This window comes from Helianthus annuus, chromosome 7 (genome assembly GCF_002127325.2).
Source record: "Helianthus annuus cultivar XRQ/B chromosome 7, HanXRQr2.0-SUNRISE, whole genome shotgun sequence".
In the NCBI taxonomy this organism is placed as follows: Eukaryota; Viridiplantae; Streptophyta; class Magnoliopsida; order Asterales; family Asteraceae; genus Helianthus; species Helianthus annuus.
The window spans coordinates 81,545,177-81,564,807 of NC_035439.2; positions in this window are offsets into that span (position 1 = coordinate 81,545,177).

Below are 19,631 nucleotides of genomic sequence, written 5' to 3' on the forward strand. Positions count from 1 at the left end.
TTGATTTAAAATATATTTTGACAGTTAAGACATACTTCCCTTCACAACAATGTCATCATGTTTAGCACTCGAAATTTTGAAAATCAGCTTTCCAACACCAGTTGTCGAAAATCTTTTTGACTTTTTCAAAAGTTTATGCTAAAACACACACAAAATCTTTTTGGATTTTCTGAAAGAAAGTAAATGACACCACTTGAAAAATCAAAATAATGTAGAAATGAAATATTTACAAACAATATTTTTGTGAGTTTGTGCAAGAGGATCATGTCAGTTAATAAGACATGCCACCAACACCGTTAAGCTGATTACATTTTAAGTTCTAAACAATTCACCTAGATTGTCAGTATATTTGTCCACTTAAATTTTCACACAAATTTCAAATGATCCGAGATACAATGTTAATGTTTTAATGACTTAAACTTATTCGTGTGTCCTACTACTAGAATATACTCCCGTATCCAAATCCCAATATTCAGTCTTACAGGTGAGTATACCATAGATGATATCTGTCAGGGGTTAGATACGAGGGTCGTGAGAGCTCAGGTCGATACTTCCGTATACACAAAGAGATGACGGCTTCGACTTTTGGTGTGTCCCCTTTAGAGGATCTTTTGATTACAACAACAGCGACTATCAATTTTATTGTTTCATCAGCTTGCTGAGGGCGATGCTACGTTTCAAGCATTTGCGGAAAGCATTATCCGGGGACTAGGTCAGAACTTCCATTCAGCAGAAGTCCCGGGATAATACCCCAGATATCACTGAGCATAAAGACCTAGTATCTCAGAATAAGGGATCTTTCAAACAAGATTTCAGGGGTTACCTATATATCCAAGAAGTTGTTAACCCACCGAACAAGCAAGTTTGAAATTTTTATGTTTATATCTCATCACAATTTACTAAATGTGTAAAAAACCTACTGGCATATCCTCAGTGAGATTGTTTATCACATTTTCACTTTACATTACTTTAGCATGTTGTGACAGTCCACTAATGTACTATCATTTCCTCTTTTTACAACAAAACTCATTTTTTTATTTTATCATGTTTTTGTCTTTTTCAAATTTTCTAATGTTTTTGGATTTTCTGAAAATTTTCTACTCCCCCTAAAATGCAAACACATTAAAGAAAAATTGAAAACATACCTAGACTCTTGACACACTTGAACACAAAACAAACTGTACAAAAACTTGACAACTGACATCAAATTGCATCAATTCGCCATCCACTAGCATAAACAATCAGAACTCCCCCTTTCACAAACCATTTTCTCATTTAGATCTCAAAACACTTAAGTTTGTTTTAATCAAAATGATTTTTTCCGGAAAATGAGTTTGTTTATCACTTGTAAAATACGGGGATATGGTTCATCATTCTGTTTATCAACCACATATGTAGTAAATCAAGTACAACTTAATGTCCCTGATTTACCATTTGCAGTTCAGCAACCTCTGTATCACTTGTAAAGAATATCCACTTGTAAAAACACACAATACCACTTGTAGGTACAACTAAGCAATGTCAGTTGTAGGAATGTTACGTCTACATCACCATTTTACCACTTGTAGGATTGATCACAAAGATGCCGATTCATGCTTCACACTTACTAACCTGGAAGCTTCGGCGTGGTCCTTCATCCTTTAAACATTCAAACAATTCTAACAACTTTCATACAAACTCATAAAACATGAATGATGCCGATTCCTGATCCACGATATAAACTTGGGATCTCCGGCGCAGTCCTTAGACTATCACGGGAAACAAACTTCCATCCAAGTCTTTCCAGACTTAATGGTTTTCAATTCTTGCGTAGTAGGGTTGTAAGTTGCCTTTTTAGTTGCATAGAAATCTTTAACCCCCTTTTCTTTCCCATTCAACATTTTCCCAAAGATTTTCTTTACACTTCCATTAAATGTTTTCTCGACATCAAATTCATTTTTCTCTTTGTAAAACTGATTCGAGATTTCAATTTTACCAACTTTCTTTTTAACTTCTTCAAACTTCAGTGATGGAAACTCTTCATCATTCACTGAAATTTTCACCTCACCTTGTGGCTCCTCTGGCTTTGTGGAACCAGATTCATCGCCGACTTTTTCACTAACCTTTTTAACAACCCACACTTGGTTGTTCTCAGCTTTCTGTTTGAAAACATTCTTTTTAGAACACTCACCAACCTCATAAGTTGAGTTTTCAAAAACTTTAAGTTTTTCGGTTGGTGGTTCAACATCAACAGCCTTTTCTTTCAATTTCTTAGAAAATCTCTGTTTTGTTTTAGCATTTTTCTGACAATTCCATGCAATGTGACCAACTTCATTACATCTATAACAGGTTCGAGTTTCTCTTGGATATGACACTCCAGTTCCATTCTTCTTCTTTTCAGCAAGAAACTCCTGGTTTGACTGTCTCCAGAACGGTCTCTTCTGTTCCTCTTCTGAACTTCCTCCTGAAACAAATTATGTTTTTGTTTTAGAATTTTTCAAATTTTTATCATTTTCTGATGGAATAAAGTCAACGCCTTTCTTTTTGTAGCTACGATTTTGGTTTGGTTTCTTTTGAGACCCCGAACCATAATTGTAACCCTTTTTCTTGTTTAGACGTTGTTGAATTCTTGAAGTGTACTTTTTAGGTTTTTCGGTAAGATTTAAATCTTTTATTTCAGAAATATTAATTTCTGTCATTTTGAAAACCTTTTTGATCATGTAAAATTAAACACTTCTTATTGGTAACTCTTTGTCAGAGTATAATTTGTCCGAATTATTTAAAGTGTATGCGACTTCAAATGTTTCATCATCCAAATTTGCTTTTGATAACAAAAATTCTTTGCTATAAGACCGTTTAACCGACGACTTTTGACTGTTGACTGACGAATTTGACCCTCCAGACTCAGACTTTAACTCAGACTCCTCATCAGTATCCAACACCTAATCGACCACCTTTTTGATTAACTCAGACTCATGATCAGTGTCAGACGAGGTAAACGTGACGTCAATGTTTTCTGGTAATTCATCAGTTGTGTCGGTTTTTAGCTTTATATTGACTGCTTTTTCAAGTTGCTCCTCGTTTGGTGTTCTAGGTGAATATCCTTCCCAAATCGGAGGCGGACACTTGTTATAGCTAACAATCGGTTTCTTACCACTGTCTTTCTTTTTCTTCGACTTCTCGTCTTGATAAGCTTCCATACCTGCAACAGTTGGGTAAATACGATCAATGAGATAATCAGAACTCGAATAACTTTGCAATAAACGTCTAATTCTCTCATTCTCGATTTTCTCTGTCTCCAACTCTTGCTTCCACTTAGCACTTTCTTCGATGTAGAAGTTGATAGATTTCTGCTTTGTCATCATCACAGCATTCATCATCGTTAGTGCTTGTTCTCTTTCTGAATTTGTCTTTTGTAGATCAGTTACTGTTTTGTTCAAGACATCATAAGATTCTTCACATAGTTAAGGTTGAACAGTAACTGCTCCTTCTTCTTCTCATACTCAGCTATTATCTCGTCTTTTGCTACACATTCCTTGCAAGCTTCCAAACACTTCTCGCAAGGCTTTACAACTTCAACAATCTTCTCAACTTCGATTGTTTTCACTACTTCAACCACCTTTTCTGTCTCTATCACCTTCTCAGCTTCAGACATCTTTTCTTCACTCACCTGCTCAGTCTTATCATTCTTCTCATCAACACTTTCAGTTTTCATTTCCATATGCTTATTTGTAGCTCTTTTTGCCTTCAGCTTTTAAATGCGATCTGCAAAATAGAAATGAAAACTTTCAGGAGAAAGATGAGTTTTAGCAATATTGATATGTTTCTCTTCCTCATCATCACTGCTGCTATCAACTGGTGATTGATCAAACTGTACAGATTTTTCAGAATCAGCATCTAATACACTAGAATCATACGGTGTTTGATCAAATACAACTTCTTTTTCTGAAGTACAATCATTCTGAACACTCTCATCAGCACTCTGAGAACTTTCATCAGCACTTTCTGAGCTTTCGTCAGACGTAACAGACTGTTCCTCCACACTTTCTACAGTCACACCAATAGACTTCATCCAGGTGGTAAACATGTCTGGTTCTCTGACAATCTTGGCAATGAAAGCTTTGAAATCACCATTCTCATCAATAAACATATCCCAGCTGAAGCCTTCAGGTAGTTGTTCATCATGTTGATCAACTAAACAAACTTTGCTATCAGGAGATATGTAGTTGCTCCAATTGAAATCCACTAAACATGCTCTCTTCGAATCCTCAATCTTCCTACCATGAGCCGTCTGTGAGTCTTGTTATTGACCAACCTGCTGATAAATGGCTTTCCGGTAGTAGTCGTCTTTTCCGAATGGATTCTGAGCACCATTAGCTTCCCTGTTCTTACACTCTCGCTTGAAATGGCCTTTCTCCCTGCATCGAAAACAAGTAACTTTAGATTTATCAAAACCTAAAGTAGATACATGAGCATCAAGAAAGTCATTTCTCCCAGTAATTGTCTTGAACTTTTCAGCACGCCTAAGAACACTTGCTAGACACCATTTGATATCCATTAGTTCCATTTCTTCGGCGTCTATCTGATTGTAATCCTCTTTGGTGAGCATAGGATTTCTGATTCGACCAGCAACTAATCCTTCATAAGATAACAACACTGAACCAAGTAGAGCCATGTGGTCTTTAGCAATGTCTTCTGAAAAATTTTGACCTTCTGGAAAATTTAAAACGATATTGCACTGAATCACGTAACCATTTCCTGTTTTTGTGCTTTGAGATTGAAAACTTGAATTTGACTCTTTAGGATTAACACTTGGAAATGATGAGAATCCGCTGCTACTTTTGCTTGAATCCTGATCAGCTTTTTCTGATGAATCTCCAGCACTGAATGCAATTTGGATTTTCGGACTTCTCTCAGATTCTAGAACTAGAATACTGCCTTTGTAGTACATTTTTACATCCTGTTGACCACTCAGACTGTTCATACGAGCAATCTTCTGCTGTTCCAGATCTTGACTCTCGATCTTTTCGATAAACTGAGAAATCGTTAGCCCATCATAAACACCGTTATTCTTCAGAATCATCAAAAAAGTTCCCCACTCTTTCTGAGGTAACGCATCGGCTAACTTGTCTACCCACTCTTCACGATCTTTTGTAATACTCAACATCGACATAGATCGCACTAAATGGCAGTATCGTTCGATCAGCTTCTTTGTATCCTCTCCTGGTAAGCTGCTAAACAAATCGAATTATTTCTTTAACAGTCCCTTCTTGCTCTTTATCATATTTTCACTACCCTCAAATTTGACTTTAAGTGCATCCCAAATTGACTTTGCAGTTTTGTCATGCTGTAGCAAAATGAATACGTCTTCTTTTATGGCTTGCTGAAGCAGACTGATCATCATTTTCTCCGCTTTGTACATAACCCGTTCCTGATCCGTGAATTCTGATAACTCTTTTAAGACCTGTAAATCTGTTCTAGGCAAGACGTATTTCTTCATAATGCATTCCCATGATCTAAGATGGTTTGCCTGAACCAAGTTCTCGAATCTGTCTTTCCACCCGTAATATTCTTCGATACTCATCAATTTCGGGGGCTTTTGGGTGGTTCCCGTCTCGTTTTCTAAATTCATAGCTTGTGCAATAGCAGTTGGACCAGACGGTGTTGCAAACGCGTTGTAGAACTCCGTATCCATGATGATTTAACACGTTTTCCAAGAACAGTGACAAATAAGCGAAATCAGGTGTTTGGTGACACAAAAGCGAAATCCCAAATGTGCACTAAGAGCGAAACCTGTGATGTACCTAAGAGCGAAACCAGATGAACCTTATGAGCGGAACCTTATGAGCGGAACCTATGAGCGGAACCTCAAACAAGTCCTTTGGAGCGAAACTACCAAGCACTTTGGAGCGAAACCTCTCAATTATGTGACACAAGAGCAAAACTAGATGGTCTTTGGAGCGAAACCCCTAAGTGTCCATAAAAGCGAAACCTAGTTCGAAGTTAACTTGATCCATTTTTAGTCCGTATTTTGGTCCAAAACTTTCCAGGGTTTGTTAATATCCAATAACACACAGTCTGTGAAATTTTGAGTGAATTCCGACCGGTAAAATTTTCTGAATTGAAGAAAGAAAGTGTAGAAGTAAGAAATCTTGATGAATTCCAGCTATTCTCTGCAGAACTCCTCCTCCTGAGCTCTGATACCACTTGTAGGATCGTGTTCTGACCCGATTGAGTCGTTCAGAGGCGTTCAACTACGTTTCAGGTGCGGAATAACAAGAAACGGAGGTAGAAACAGCTGAATCTTCACTAAAACTGCTAATTGTATTGATTAACAATTGATTACACGCAGTTCTTCACACCGGCAGCACTTCGGCATGGAATACAAGAGAATCGATATGGTTTCGCTTGAATAAACACCTACATATAGTGATGGTGGTTTCGCTCTTGTGGACATGACCACATAAGCGAAACCTCTACAGGTTCAAATAAGCGTAACCCCTATCCATGACCATAAGAGCGAAACCCTCTCCTAAGACATATACAATCACCTGTTTTCTCGTAACACGTGCCCTAATCTATACAATACAATGTAAGACTCGATACAAGACGTAGTCGACAGGTGTAGTGCACCAACACAAATAATTGTCTAGCTTCATACTTGCGGTCAGAGTACCGCTTCATAAGCACAGTCCTCATACCACCCTTTAAGTTTTTCGCCTCATAATCACGTTCCACTTCATCAAGATTGGGATTTTCCTACAAATTAAATAAAAAAGTTAAAATATCATATATAAATTAGATTTGCATGTGCTATAAAATTTTATGCATATAACTTATTTACCCGTAAGTGGTTCATGACGGCATCCTTGTAATGTTGTTCAACATTATCCCATCCAATTTTATCAAACGGGACGGTCCGCCACATATACAGGCCGGCCTCCCTTGAAAACATGTCTCTTGATTTACCAACAGGGGTAAACGTGACCTGTCGATCGAACGTAAGCGACATAGGCCCCCCGCTTTTACTAGACGTCGTAGTTTCTCGTTTTTAGCTTTCCCCCTGACCTTCTTTGGGGGAACCACTACAATTAAAACAAAAATAATTAGTAACAACATTTATAATATATAAAATATAAGGACTACAAAATAATTTAGTAAAGACTTACCGTTTGTCTCGTGTGTGCCACGAATCCCACCAGGAGGAAGCAGTGGATCACCGGCGCTGTCACCCCCATGTCCCCAGGGGGCCACATCCGCCATCAAATAAGCGAATATCAGCAATATCGAAAACATAATCCCTATAAAGTTACAAATGTTACAGCATGTGTATCTAATAGAAATTAAGGGAAAGTACATTATGCCACTGAAAGAAAATCTAATTTAGGACTAACAAGACAAGGGTAGGCTGCTAAACCCACTTTTTGAACACTTTATCTCATATGTGAATGTGTATTACATGATTGTTTGTTTAAGAAAAATTCGGCAACATTTCCTCTTAGCTCCCAAGTATATATGTAATGATATATATACCCGAGGAGCAAAGAGAAAATGATAACCGAATCCTTCTTAAACAAACAATCATGTAATACACATTCACATCCTAAATGAGATAAAGTATTCAAAAATCAGTCCCAAGATAAACGGGGACAACCCGAAATTAATTTCTAAATCAATTTCGGGCGGGTATTTCTAAGCTCGTTATGTTTAAAATGATTAATTCAAACACGGGCACAGTTTTTTAAGTTTGTTATGTTCTTAATGATTGTTTTAAATTTTGGGCGGAACGTTATGTTTTAAATCATGATTTCAATTTCGATTGGGTATTTTCTTAGCTCGTTATGTTTGAAATGATGAATTCAATATCAGACACGATTTTTAAGCTCGTAATGTTCTTCATAATGGTTTATATTTCGGGCGGGTATTTTCATAGCTCCTTTTGTTTTAAATGATGATTTCAATATTGGTGGGTATTTTCTATGTCCGTTATGTTTTAAATGATGATTTTAATATAAAGAGGGTATTTCCTAACTAATATATATTTGTCAAATTTAAATATAAATGTTTTAAAACCTAAACACAACTATACAAATTATCAAACTTTAACATTTTTTTCAAACCTACACAGTTGCATCCTTACACACACATTTGCATACTTTATACAAACATACATACTAACATACACATTTTTCACCAACATACTAACATACACATTTTTCACCAACATACTAACATACACCTACATACATACATTCATTCATACACTTACATACTCACATACATGCTTACATACACCTACATACACAAATACATAGATTTTCATATACACATTTTCCCCAAATACACCTACATTATACTTTATACAAACATACATACTAACATACACATTTTTCACCAACATACTAACATACACCTACATACATACATTCATTCATACACTTACATACCCACATACATGCTTACATACACCTACATACACAAATACATAGATTTTCATATACACATTTTCCCCAAATACACCTATATTATACATTTGACATACTAACATATACCTACACTATACATTTACATACCTAAACAAACAATAATTCATTTACATACAAATATACATCTTTACATACACCTACATACACATATATACACCTACATACACAAATACATACACCTACATATACTCATTTTCATCAAATACACCTACATTATACATTTTCTCAAACATTTACATACAAATATACATCCTTACATACACCTACATACACATACATACACCTACATATACAAATACATACACCTACATATACTCATTTTCACCAAATACACCTACATTATACATTTTCACAAACATTTACATACAAACATATATTCTTACATATACATTTACATAACTAAACAAAAAATTATACAATTTCTAAACTTTGAAAAAACTCATATAAAACTAACCGTAATTTCAAGCTTTCAAGTAGATGTAGACCGCGGAGACGAGGTGGTGACCGGAGAAGTGATGGTGGTGACCGGAGAGGTGATGGTGGTGATCCGAATTTTCTTCCTTAAACATAAATATACACAAAAACGAGTAAAAATTAAAGTCTATAACATGTAAATAACAAAATATAGAAGATATTTAACAAAAAAATAAGTTAAACTAACCGATTTGGTGAAGAAGCTCGGTTCTCCGGCGGTAAGATGAAGAGTTTGGGGGGAAAAGTGAAGGAGAAGGGAAGAAATGGCGCTGTATAGTCTTTTTACGGAAACACTTTTACCGGCGACGGTCTGTCGCCGCTACTGGTTCCTTCGTCGCCGCTATTAGGTTAACCAGGGTTAACCAGGATAAGATATGTGTGGCTGGGGATTAAAGTGGGACACCTACCTTTAGCGGAAAAAGGATGTCGCCGCTATTGACCCTAATTTGTCGCCGGTACTGCCTCTTTAATCCCCAACCATTAGATCAGAATAATGATCAACGGCTGGTGTTTGGGTTTGACGCGGATCGGCCAATAGCGGCGACAGCTGGCCTGTCGCCGCTAATAGTGGTCTTTTCTTGTAGTGCTCAAATTTTATTAAATGGGTATATTATAACGTTTTATTAAATGTCAACTTTTTTTTATCAATTATTATCATGTGTTTAATTGTTTCTATAACGCAACGTGTATGTTAAAAAATGTCAACTTCTGAAAGTTTTTAATTGTTTTTCAATTGTTGTTTATTAACCATAACGCAACAAGAAACGTAATTCAAAATGTAATTAAACATCGTTTTATATTAATACACAAAACATGAAACTTTGATACAGAATGTAACGACTAAACCCTAAACCCTAAACCCTAGATCGCTAATTGTTACATATTCTTGAATTCCTGTACAGGAAAACGATGGGTGCAGCATACACAATACAAAGACAGCCCGGCTGTCTTGGAATTGCGTACCGAACCCTACCTTCCAACGGGATTCTGCTTCACATCTACCACACTGAGATGACACAAGGGATCAGGAGGTTGGAGCAGTGGAGTCGGCATTTCATTTATCAACCACCGTCCAGTATTCCGCCTCTTGTCAGGATGGTGAGCGAAGTGGCATTCCCGTTGGTGGAAGGCTCATGAGAACACTAATGAACTCCTCTCTTGGAAGGACATGTTACGGGGCAAACTGCGTTGGCTAGCGTCACTAGGAGCTGACGAGGCAACAGGCTACTCCGATAACACGTAATCGTAGATCGGCGTTCTAGTGCATAAATCTGAAATACGAACGTAGTTTCTCTATAAGAATTATGCTACCACCACCGTCAAAACACCGACTTTCGATATCCTGTTAATAAAGAATACAATTTAGTATCAGACTCGGCATTCGAAAATATATTGTAAAAATTAAAAAAAAAAACACCACCACAGTCGACCCACCACCACCACCACAACCGACCCACCACCACCACCACCACCACAGCCGACACAACACCACCACCACCCCAGCCGACCCACCACCAACACAGCCGACCCACCACCACCACCACCCCAGCCGAGCCACCACCACCACCACCACCCCAGCAGACCCACCACCACCACCACCCTAGCTAACCCACCACCACCACCAACACAGTCGATCCACCACCACCACCACCACCCTAGCCGACCCACCCCCACCACCCCAGCCGACCCACCACCACCACCACAGCCTACCCACCACCACCACAGCCGACCCACCACCACCACCACCACCACCACCATCACAGCCGACCCACCACCACCACCACCACCCCAGCCGACCACCCCCACCCCCACCACCACCACAGCCGACCCACCACCACCACCACAACCACAACCCCAACAACACCACCACCACCACCACAACCACAACCCCAACACCACCACAAACCGCCAAAATAATAACACAAAAAAACAAGGGTAAACAAACCTTGAATATTCCGATTGTATAGACCGATACGAGAGCGAAAACTATACGAGAGACGCGTGTGGTCCCCTTCCGGATTGTCATCGTGTGGTCCAGAACTCGTCCAAAAAATAACTTTTGGATATGTATTTGGATATGTACTTGTTCTCGGTTAAACTATAAAAAGAAGGTGAAACTGAACTTCAATGAGACTCGTATGGGTCGATAAGAGTCATATGCAAGTGGCGTGTCAGAAATGTCCTGTCAACTTTTCAGAAAAGGTAGGTGGATATGGGTCTCATCGGGCTATACGATGCATATGGGCTGAAAAGTTGTCAGCCTCCGTACCCACCATACGCGCGTATGGGCCTATGAGCGGCATATTGGTTTGCTTTTTTTTAAAAGCTTGTATATGTTGGTTGTAAATGTCGGGTATTTTTGTCATCCTTACTTGCCATAGAAATATACACCGTCTTCACAATCACAAATTCACAATGGTTGTTTGCAAATGTGGTAGGACGGCTACACTAAGAACATCTTGGACTGAAGCTAATCCCGGACGTCAATTTTACACTTGTCACAGTATGGTATGTTTTTAACGTATTTTTTTTCCATTAACCCTTGTATATTAGTGATTTATTTTTTTTTTCGTGTCAGCGCTCTAAGTGCAACTTCTTTGTGTGGGTCGATCCTCCCATGTGTCGTCGGGCATGTGTGGTCATCAAAGAACTGATGGATACGAAGGCCGTGCTTCAAAACGAAGTCAAGTATTTGAGAGAGGAGGTTCGAATTTATAAATTGCAAGAAGCGGAATTTGAAGATATTCATTCAATGGTTGTTCGTAAGAGGGACGTTGGTTGATAATCAGTTAGATTTTTTTTGTGTTGTTTTTTTGTTATTTTTCATTGTTAGTATGTAAGTTTATGCAAGACATGTAATCGAATATTAGTTATAAATGTCGTTTTTTATATATATTAAGTTTTAAAAAAAATGTAATCGAATATTGTGTTGTTTGTCTTGTTATTTTTCATTGTTATTATATATACTAAGTTTTAAAAAAAATGTTGTTTTTTTATAATAAGTCGACTAAGCATAAATAACTAAGCATAAATAACAAAATGAACAAACATTCATCAAGTTACAAATGTTTAAACATACCAAAATAAACAAAAAGAAATAAATATTTATTCATACATGCCCACAAATGTTTAACAAAACAAAATTCAGCCAACAAATACAAATACTAATCCTCCATTTCCTCATCGGTGTCGTCAGAATCATCCCCACCACCTGCCTGCGTCCCGGACGGACCTGTCTTCATGTTGATACCCGGATACACTCGTGGATGTGGCGGGGGTCGAACCAGCAACCCCGCCTGGGTACGTCTCTCGGCCTCACTAGCCATCACCCACTCCATCAAATCCTCCATCCGGTCCATCCGCCTGTCCATCCGCTCTGTTGTGTCCAGCTCGCCATCATACCATCCTGACCCGCCACCAGCCTCTCAATGAGACGTTGGGTGGACTGAGGCAACCACACTGCATGATAAACGCGTTGTGGAATCCGTGGCGGCTCCTGCGGATGCCCCTAGTCAACCTGAGGCTCCATGTCTCCATCCATAACAGGCACGTCAGCAATATGCGGCATCTCCACCTCCCCAGCCTCGAGCAGTGCCTGGTGGACTATCGGTTGGGGTTCATAAATCTGTTGGTGATCGTCAACAAATCGATGCCCGATATCCGGAAAGTTCACCGCAATCTTCATCCCTCTCATCGTCCTAAGATCTAAGGGTTCGTGTGGTGCTGGGGCCAGCATATCCTCAAGGAATGGGTAATACAGACCGCAATGCTGGGCAATACGTGTGATAAACGCCCCTCCAATCAAACGGCTACGCCTCTGCCGTTTGCCGTACTAGGCGAAATACACCGCCAGACAGCGATGGAAGGCGCACAGTGTGCCCGTATATAAGCAGTACAGAAAGAACAGATACCTTCGTGACCCATTCGTTGCTTTTGCCACGCGCAGAGATCGACGTGGCAATGCAGCGGTGTATGTAGCGAACGAGTGGGTCAGGAATCGCAGAAACTCGGGCCTGCACATATCAACCATCACACCCGTATGTGTAGGACCTTCGGCATCGAAGGTGTTAATCTTGATGCCCGTTATCTCCTAGTCTTCCCTTTTTCGCTTGCTGGCCGCGCAGCTACATGGCTCGAGTCGCAGCCAGCAGGTACACTTAGAGATGCCTTCCTTGCTAAGTATTTCCCACCTGCGAAGGCCTCTCGCCTTCGAGATCAGATCCATTCATTCAGAATGGAGCCTGGCGAACCATATCACTTAGCATGGGAGAGGTTTCAAACTTTACTCTCGCGTTGTTCCCAACATGGGCTTTTGGATTGGGCTTTAGTAGTAAAATTTTATAATGGTCTCACCCCTGAGTGTAAGGCCCGATTCGACACATCTGCAGGAGGCCATCTAATGGGAAAGAAAACTGTGGCTGACGGCAGTGATCTCTTTGAGAGCTTCGCTCATGCTGATATAGATCATATTGCTACCAGCAGGAATTCCAATCCTGTGAATACTTCCTCATCTTCTCGAGGGGTAAACCAAGTCGTCTCAGACTCAAAGGTAGCATCTCAACTTGACTATATCACCAAAGAGTTGCTAGAAATTAAGAAAAAGGTCGATAGGTGCGAAGTTTGTAGAGGTGGCCATGACACTGTAGATTGCCCAATACTCACCCTAGAACATGTAGAGTACATAGCAGGTCAAAATAGGGGTCCAACTAACCCATTCAGGAATAGTAACTCTAATTGGTGTGCTAATAATTATCGCTCTTCAGGTAACCCCCTGGTTTTCCATCAGGTCAATATCAAAGCAGGGGGCCAGGTTTCTATTCTAGAGGGGTTCGGGTCAAACAGGTCAATTTGCTAGTTCAGGTTTAGGTGCACAGTTTAGAGGTGAGGGGTCAAACCAAGAGGTTCAACCTAGGAATGAGGGGTCAAATAGTAGTCTATCTAGGATAGAGGACCTTCTTACCCAGCTAGTGGTTAAAGGATCAGGCTATCCAACGTACCTTAGAAGAACACGCTACATTCTTAAAGAATAACCATTCAAATTTCTTAGACCTTCAAAGGCAAGTTGGGGATATTGCACGCCAGTTGCAAGAACGACCTCCCGGTCAATTTTCGGGAAATGCAAAGCCCAATGATGTGCGTGAAGTGTGTATATATTTTAGGTATATATTTTAAGCCCTTTTTACACTTTTTAGCCAAGTTTTAAATTTATAAACACGATATTAACTAACACTAAACACACATGTGGGCAAGTGCACCCATCGTGGACGTAGTATTGTGTTGGTAAGATACCGAGGTCGTCCAAGGACACAAGAGCTTTTAGTACCAGTTTATCCTCAACGTCTAATCAAATCAAAATGTTAGAAAAAAGGTTTTTAAACTAGAAAAATAAAACAAACTAAAATGCTAAAAATAAAAATAAAAATAAAAAACAGATAGACAAGATGAATCACTTGGATCCGACTCGTTTGTAGTGTAACCTTTGATTATTTTCGCACTTTTGCACTTGTTTAAGAGATTATCTTAGTTATTGTAGTAGGCCCCTTTTTTGAAGGTGACGTTACCCTCAACCCAGTAGTTTAAGTCAGCAAGGATACAATCCTAAAGGGTCGGATTATTGAAAGATAATTAATTAAGTTATTAATGCATAATGTGGTAGGCCCCTCTTTTGAAGGCGACGTTACCCTCAGCTAAGTAGTCTGAGTCAGCAGGGATACAGTCCTAAGTAGACAGGTTAAAGTTTTAATAGTAGTTTAACTTATGAGGGGATCAAAGAGTTTGGACCCCGCCATCAAATACCGGTAGGTATTGAAGGAGGTCCTACTAAATTTGACCCAGGTCCTTTGCAGGATCTATACACTGAACAATGGCAAGACTCTTACCAAACCGTTCCCTTAACCCCCGACCAGGTAGCCAACATACCTCCATATAGACCGTGGAGATATGAATGGTGAAAATCTTTTATTTTATATAGACAGTAAAATAATGCCAAGACACAACGGAAAAACGATAAGGAAGAATCACCTTCAATATAAGAAACTAGTAATTAAAGTCATTAATACAAAACCAATTAAAAAGTCCAAAAGATTAAAAATAAAAAAAGTATTACACTAAACACTTGTCTTCACCAAGTGATGTAAGAGACTTAGGCAAACATGGCCTTTGATTGTCAAGAACTCTTACGATCAATCTTGGATCCCGAGACGACTCACACACTCTATGATGGACAATGGATGATGGTGGTGGATGATGGTGTTGTGATGGTGGTGGGTGGTGGGTGAAGTGTGAGAGAGGTGGTGTGCCAAGGGATGAGTTGCAAGAGCTCCAACCACTCCTATTTATAGGTTGAACAGAAGCTCGGGCACGGCCCCGTGTCCATTGGGCACGGCCCCGTGTCCATCCTCCTCTCTTTCTTCATTAAATGCAGTTTGTCTGCATTAGTTGACCACCCCCCGTGTCCGCTGAGCACGACCACGTGTGCAGAAGCATATCTGTACTATCAAGATTTGCCTGGATTCCGCTAATCTTATAGTTGACCACGGCCCCGTGTCCGCTGAGCACGGCCCCATGGTGGGCGATGGAAGCTTCTACAACTTTGTCTTTTCTGCTGACACTTGGGCACGCCCCCGTGCTCACTGAGCACAGGGCGTGTTCAGTCTTCTGTCTTCTTGTTTTGCTTGGAAAGATGCTGTCGGGAGGTCGCGCATGCCACGTTTGCTCCTTTTCTTGTATTTATGTTAGATTTAGCTGCCTTTTTGCTTGTTTTGTTTATTTGAGCTGATTTAATCCTGAAAATGCAAAAGGAAGAAAAAAGCACACTTTTTCCAACATTAGTACTAAAAAAGGGTTAGTTTAATGCCACAATTGATGTAATTTATATGTTGCATTTTATGCACATCAAATACCCCCACACTTGAATCTTAGCTTGTCCTCAAGCAAAACTCTTTATAATGTGGCTTTTTCACTCCCAAATGGAACGGGTAGAAGAGAAGGTTTTTGGGCTTGTCATAGAGTGTCGGGATTTTCAAGATTCTTTATTAAGTTTTATTTTTATTTATTTACAATCCTATTCGTCATGATTTATTAAAAACGTTTCATAAGATAAATTACTTATTAGGGCATAACATGCCTTTTTAAAATTCCATTTATATACAAGTTCACATACCTCACGGGGGATCACTCAACACTCGGCCAAAGGTGTATTTTTAGTGAATCACTCGAGAGGGGCGTGAAACTTACTCCTACCATAAGCTTGCCAAGCAATCAATCCTATGAAGACATGTAAAATTTTATATACAAGACTTGCAGAAAACGAAATATAAAAGGGAGAAAGATACAATATAAGTTTAGGAAATACTATTGTAATCATGGACCATCTGTGTGGCTAATGCTTTTAAGCATCCCGCGGCAACGCGCAGGGTAGTATTAACTCGTTTTAATACAAAATGTAACGACTAAATCCTAAACCCTAAACTCTAAATCGCTAACTGTTACATATTCTTAAATTCTTGTAGACTGTATCAGTTATTTAGGTCTCTATTCGGTCACCATATTGTTGCTATCAAGTTTAAGGATGCGTTCCACGGTAAACGTGATTTCCGCTTCCCCATTACCACATGAAGAACCTCCGACCTAATCTGGCGCTCCCTCGTTGTTGCAGAAGAATTCTCAGTAACCGGTTCCACATCATGAAGAACCAATCCATACAGAAGGAGTTCTCCCTCAAGGTTGCTGACGCAGAAGCATTGTCGTTGGTGGAGGTTCCAGGACATTCCAGTTCACCCTCACAGTCACCGGTAAATATCTACTTCCACCCTCACAGATTGTCGGTGCAGAAGCATTGTCGTTGGTGGACGTCCCAGTGCATGAATCTGGAATACGAACGCAGTTAAGCATTTGAATTTGAAATATGAACGCATTGTACTTCTCCATAAGGATTACGCTACCACCACCATTAAAACACCAACTTTCGATATCCTGTTAATAAAACATACAATTATAGCATTAGTCCCGACATCCGAAAATATATTGTTAAAAATAATAAATATAATAATAAAAATAACATATGCACATTAAAAAAAAACGATGATACAAGTCTAGACCCGGCAAACGTGTCGGGCCGGGGGTCGGGTAGGGTTACGCTACCACCACCACCACCACAGCCACCGCCACACCCGCCTAACCACCACCACAACCACCACCACCACCACCACTGCCACCACCACACCCGCCTAACCACCACCACAACAACCACCACCACCACAACCGCCACCACCACAGCCACCACCACACCCACCTAACCACTACCACAACAATCACCACCACCACAGCCATCAATCCCCACCACCACCACAACCACCACCACCACAGCCGTCAATCCCCACCACCACAACCACCACCACCACCACACCCATCAATCCCCACCACCACCACCACCACAACCACCACCACACCCACCACCACCACCACCACTACCACCACCACTGTCGTCAATCACCACCGCCGTCATTCCCCACCACCGTCAATCCCCCACCGCCGTCAACCCCCACCGTCACCAATCCCCCACCGCCGTCAATCCCCCACCACCGTCAAACCCAACACCACCACAAATGGCGGAAATAAAACCAAAAATTAAAAAAAGGTTGAAGATTAAGCAATAAAATTTGGAATACAAACTAACCTTCATCGTGTGGTCCAGAGTTTGTCTTGTGAAAAACGTGTGGTCCAGAGCGTTTGTGTGTGTGGGTTCTTGGTGTTTTAGTGTGTGAGTTTTTAAATTTTAGATCTATTTTACCCCTTTATTGAAGTTGGGAAAGTGTTTGTGTTCAATGAGAGCCGTATGGTTCAATGAGCGGCGTATAGGAGTTGTGCTTTCCTTTTTGAATTTTAAATCTATGAAACTTAGTATAAGAGAAATAATAATCGAGATAAGCAATGGGTGAGACACTTGTCCCAGTGGAAGGGACGGGTGCATTTAACTGGGAGGACACGAGTTCGAGCCGCGTTGAAACTGGTTTATGGCCGGTTTTCTGCATTTTTGACATTTTTTATTATTCATTTATTTATATTAAAATTAATTCCTTTTATTAAAAAAACAATAACATATTTTATTTTTAGTTTGAGTCAACAATTTTAAATCCCTTTAAAACCATACTTTTTTTTTATTTTGTACTCCTTTCTTTTATACGAAGAACTTGAATTAAAAACATTTTATAAAAAAATTGTTGCGTACACTATATTTGATGGATGTTACAATATATTTAAATTATATTAAAGAGAAACATTAATAAATTCGTTGCGTACACTATGTTTCACGGATGCTACACCTAATACAAGTCAATAACTTCTTTTTGTCGAGTTCTATTACTACGTAGTAATGCCCTACCCTGTGCAATACGAGACATGTACATTGTCTCCCATTCCATAGCTTCCATACTTCGGTATATATTCCAAAGTCCATTTGGTACTGGCATCGGGCTATCATCCGCTAACTTAACCATGATGAAATGGTCATCTTCGACATAAGCAATCGTTAAAATGGAATGTTTCGGGTAAACCTACGGTCCATCGAACATCGGGAAGTAAGTTTAACAAACACCGTTGCTTAAATGTTGAACAATCCCCCCAAATTTTTGAGCCACCAACAACCCTGTGTAGGGCAACACCATCCAGCATGCCATAGGTGCAGGTTCAACATTTAACCAATTTATTGATTGATACACATTTTCGTAACATCCCTTGTCCATTGATTCGAGTATATGCCCCCAACGCTTTTTGTTAATGAACATCTCGTCGAGTAGCTCTTGGCGGACCCACTTCCACTGTTTCTCGTCATACCCCAAACCCATAGCTATGGATCGAAACCCACAGTTACCGTACGGCTGGGCATCTTCGATATGTGCTATGTATCTTCGATAGCTAGATGGAAGCCAATCCTTAAAACGCTCGATCATGTTTTTGTACCTATAATTGGCAAAAAAAATATAAAACTAAAAAACATTAAAAAAAAAAATTGAAAAAGAATTCTAAATATATGTATGTATATACGTATGTACCTGTGCCCGGCCAATAGTGGAAAGTCATTATCTATAATCGGAAGTGTATTTTTTTCTTCTTTGATTTTCTTTGAACGACTACGTCGCACATTTGGCTTTTGAGTGTGATGTATTGCAAAATACATCATTTATTCGTGTATAGTTTGTATTATTTCTTGTTATTTCTAGTTTAATTTTAGTTAGAATTGCGTGCTATTGATCAAATTGTGTTTTTCCAGGTCTTGGTAGTGAATATTGCTGAAAATGGAGTGGAACCGAGCCAAATTGCTGAAACACCAAGTCTTGGAACAAGCTTAAAAGAGTTAGAATAATTTTTAAGAGTTCTAGGATGTTAGAGCTGAATTTTTGACGCAACATTCTGTGAAAACACGCCCGTGGCGTTGCGCCACGGCTATTCTGGAAGTTCGTCGCGTAGCACCAAGAATAAACAAGGAATTTCTGAATTTTTACATGGTGGCGTCGCGACGCCATGATGGGTCTCACCCGTCGCGCGATGCGACGGGGCTGTCAGGCGAGTCTGGTTCGTTAAAGACAACTTACGAATCCAAGAAACCCTTGGCGAGTTTCAGAACAGATTTTACGGTTTTCGGAGTATTTTGGCTTGCGGGAATCATCCGGTTGAAGAACGAAGCATAGGAAA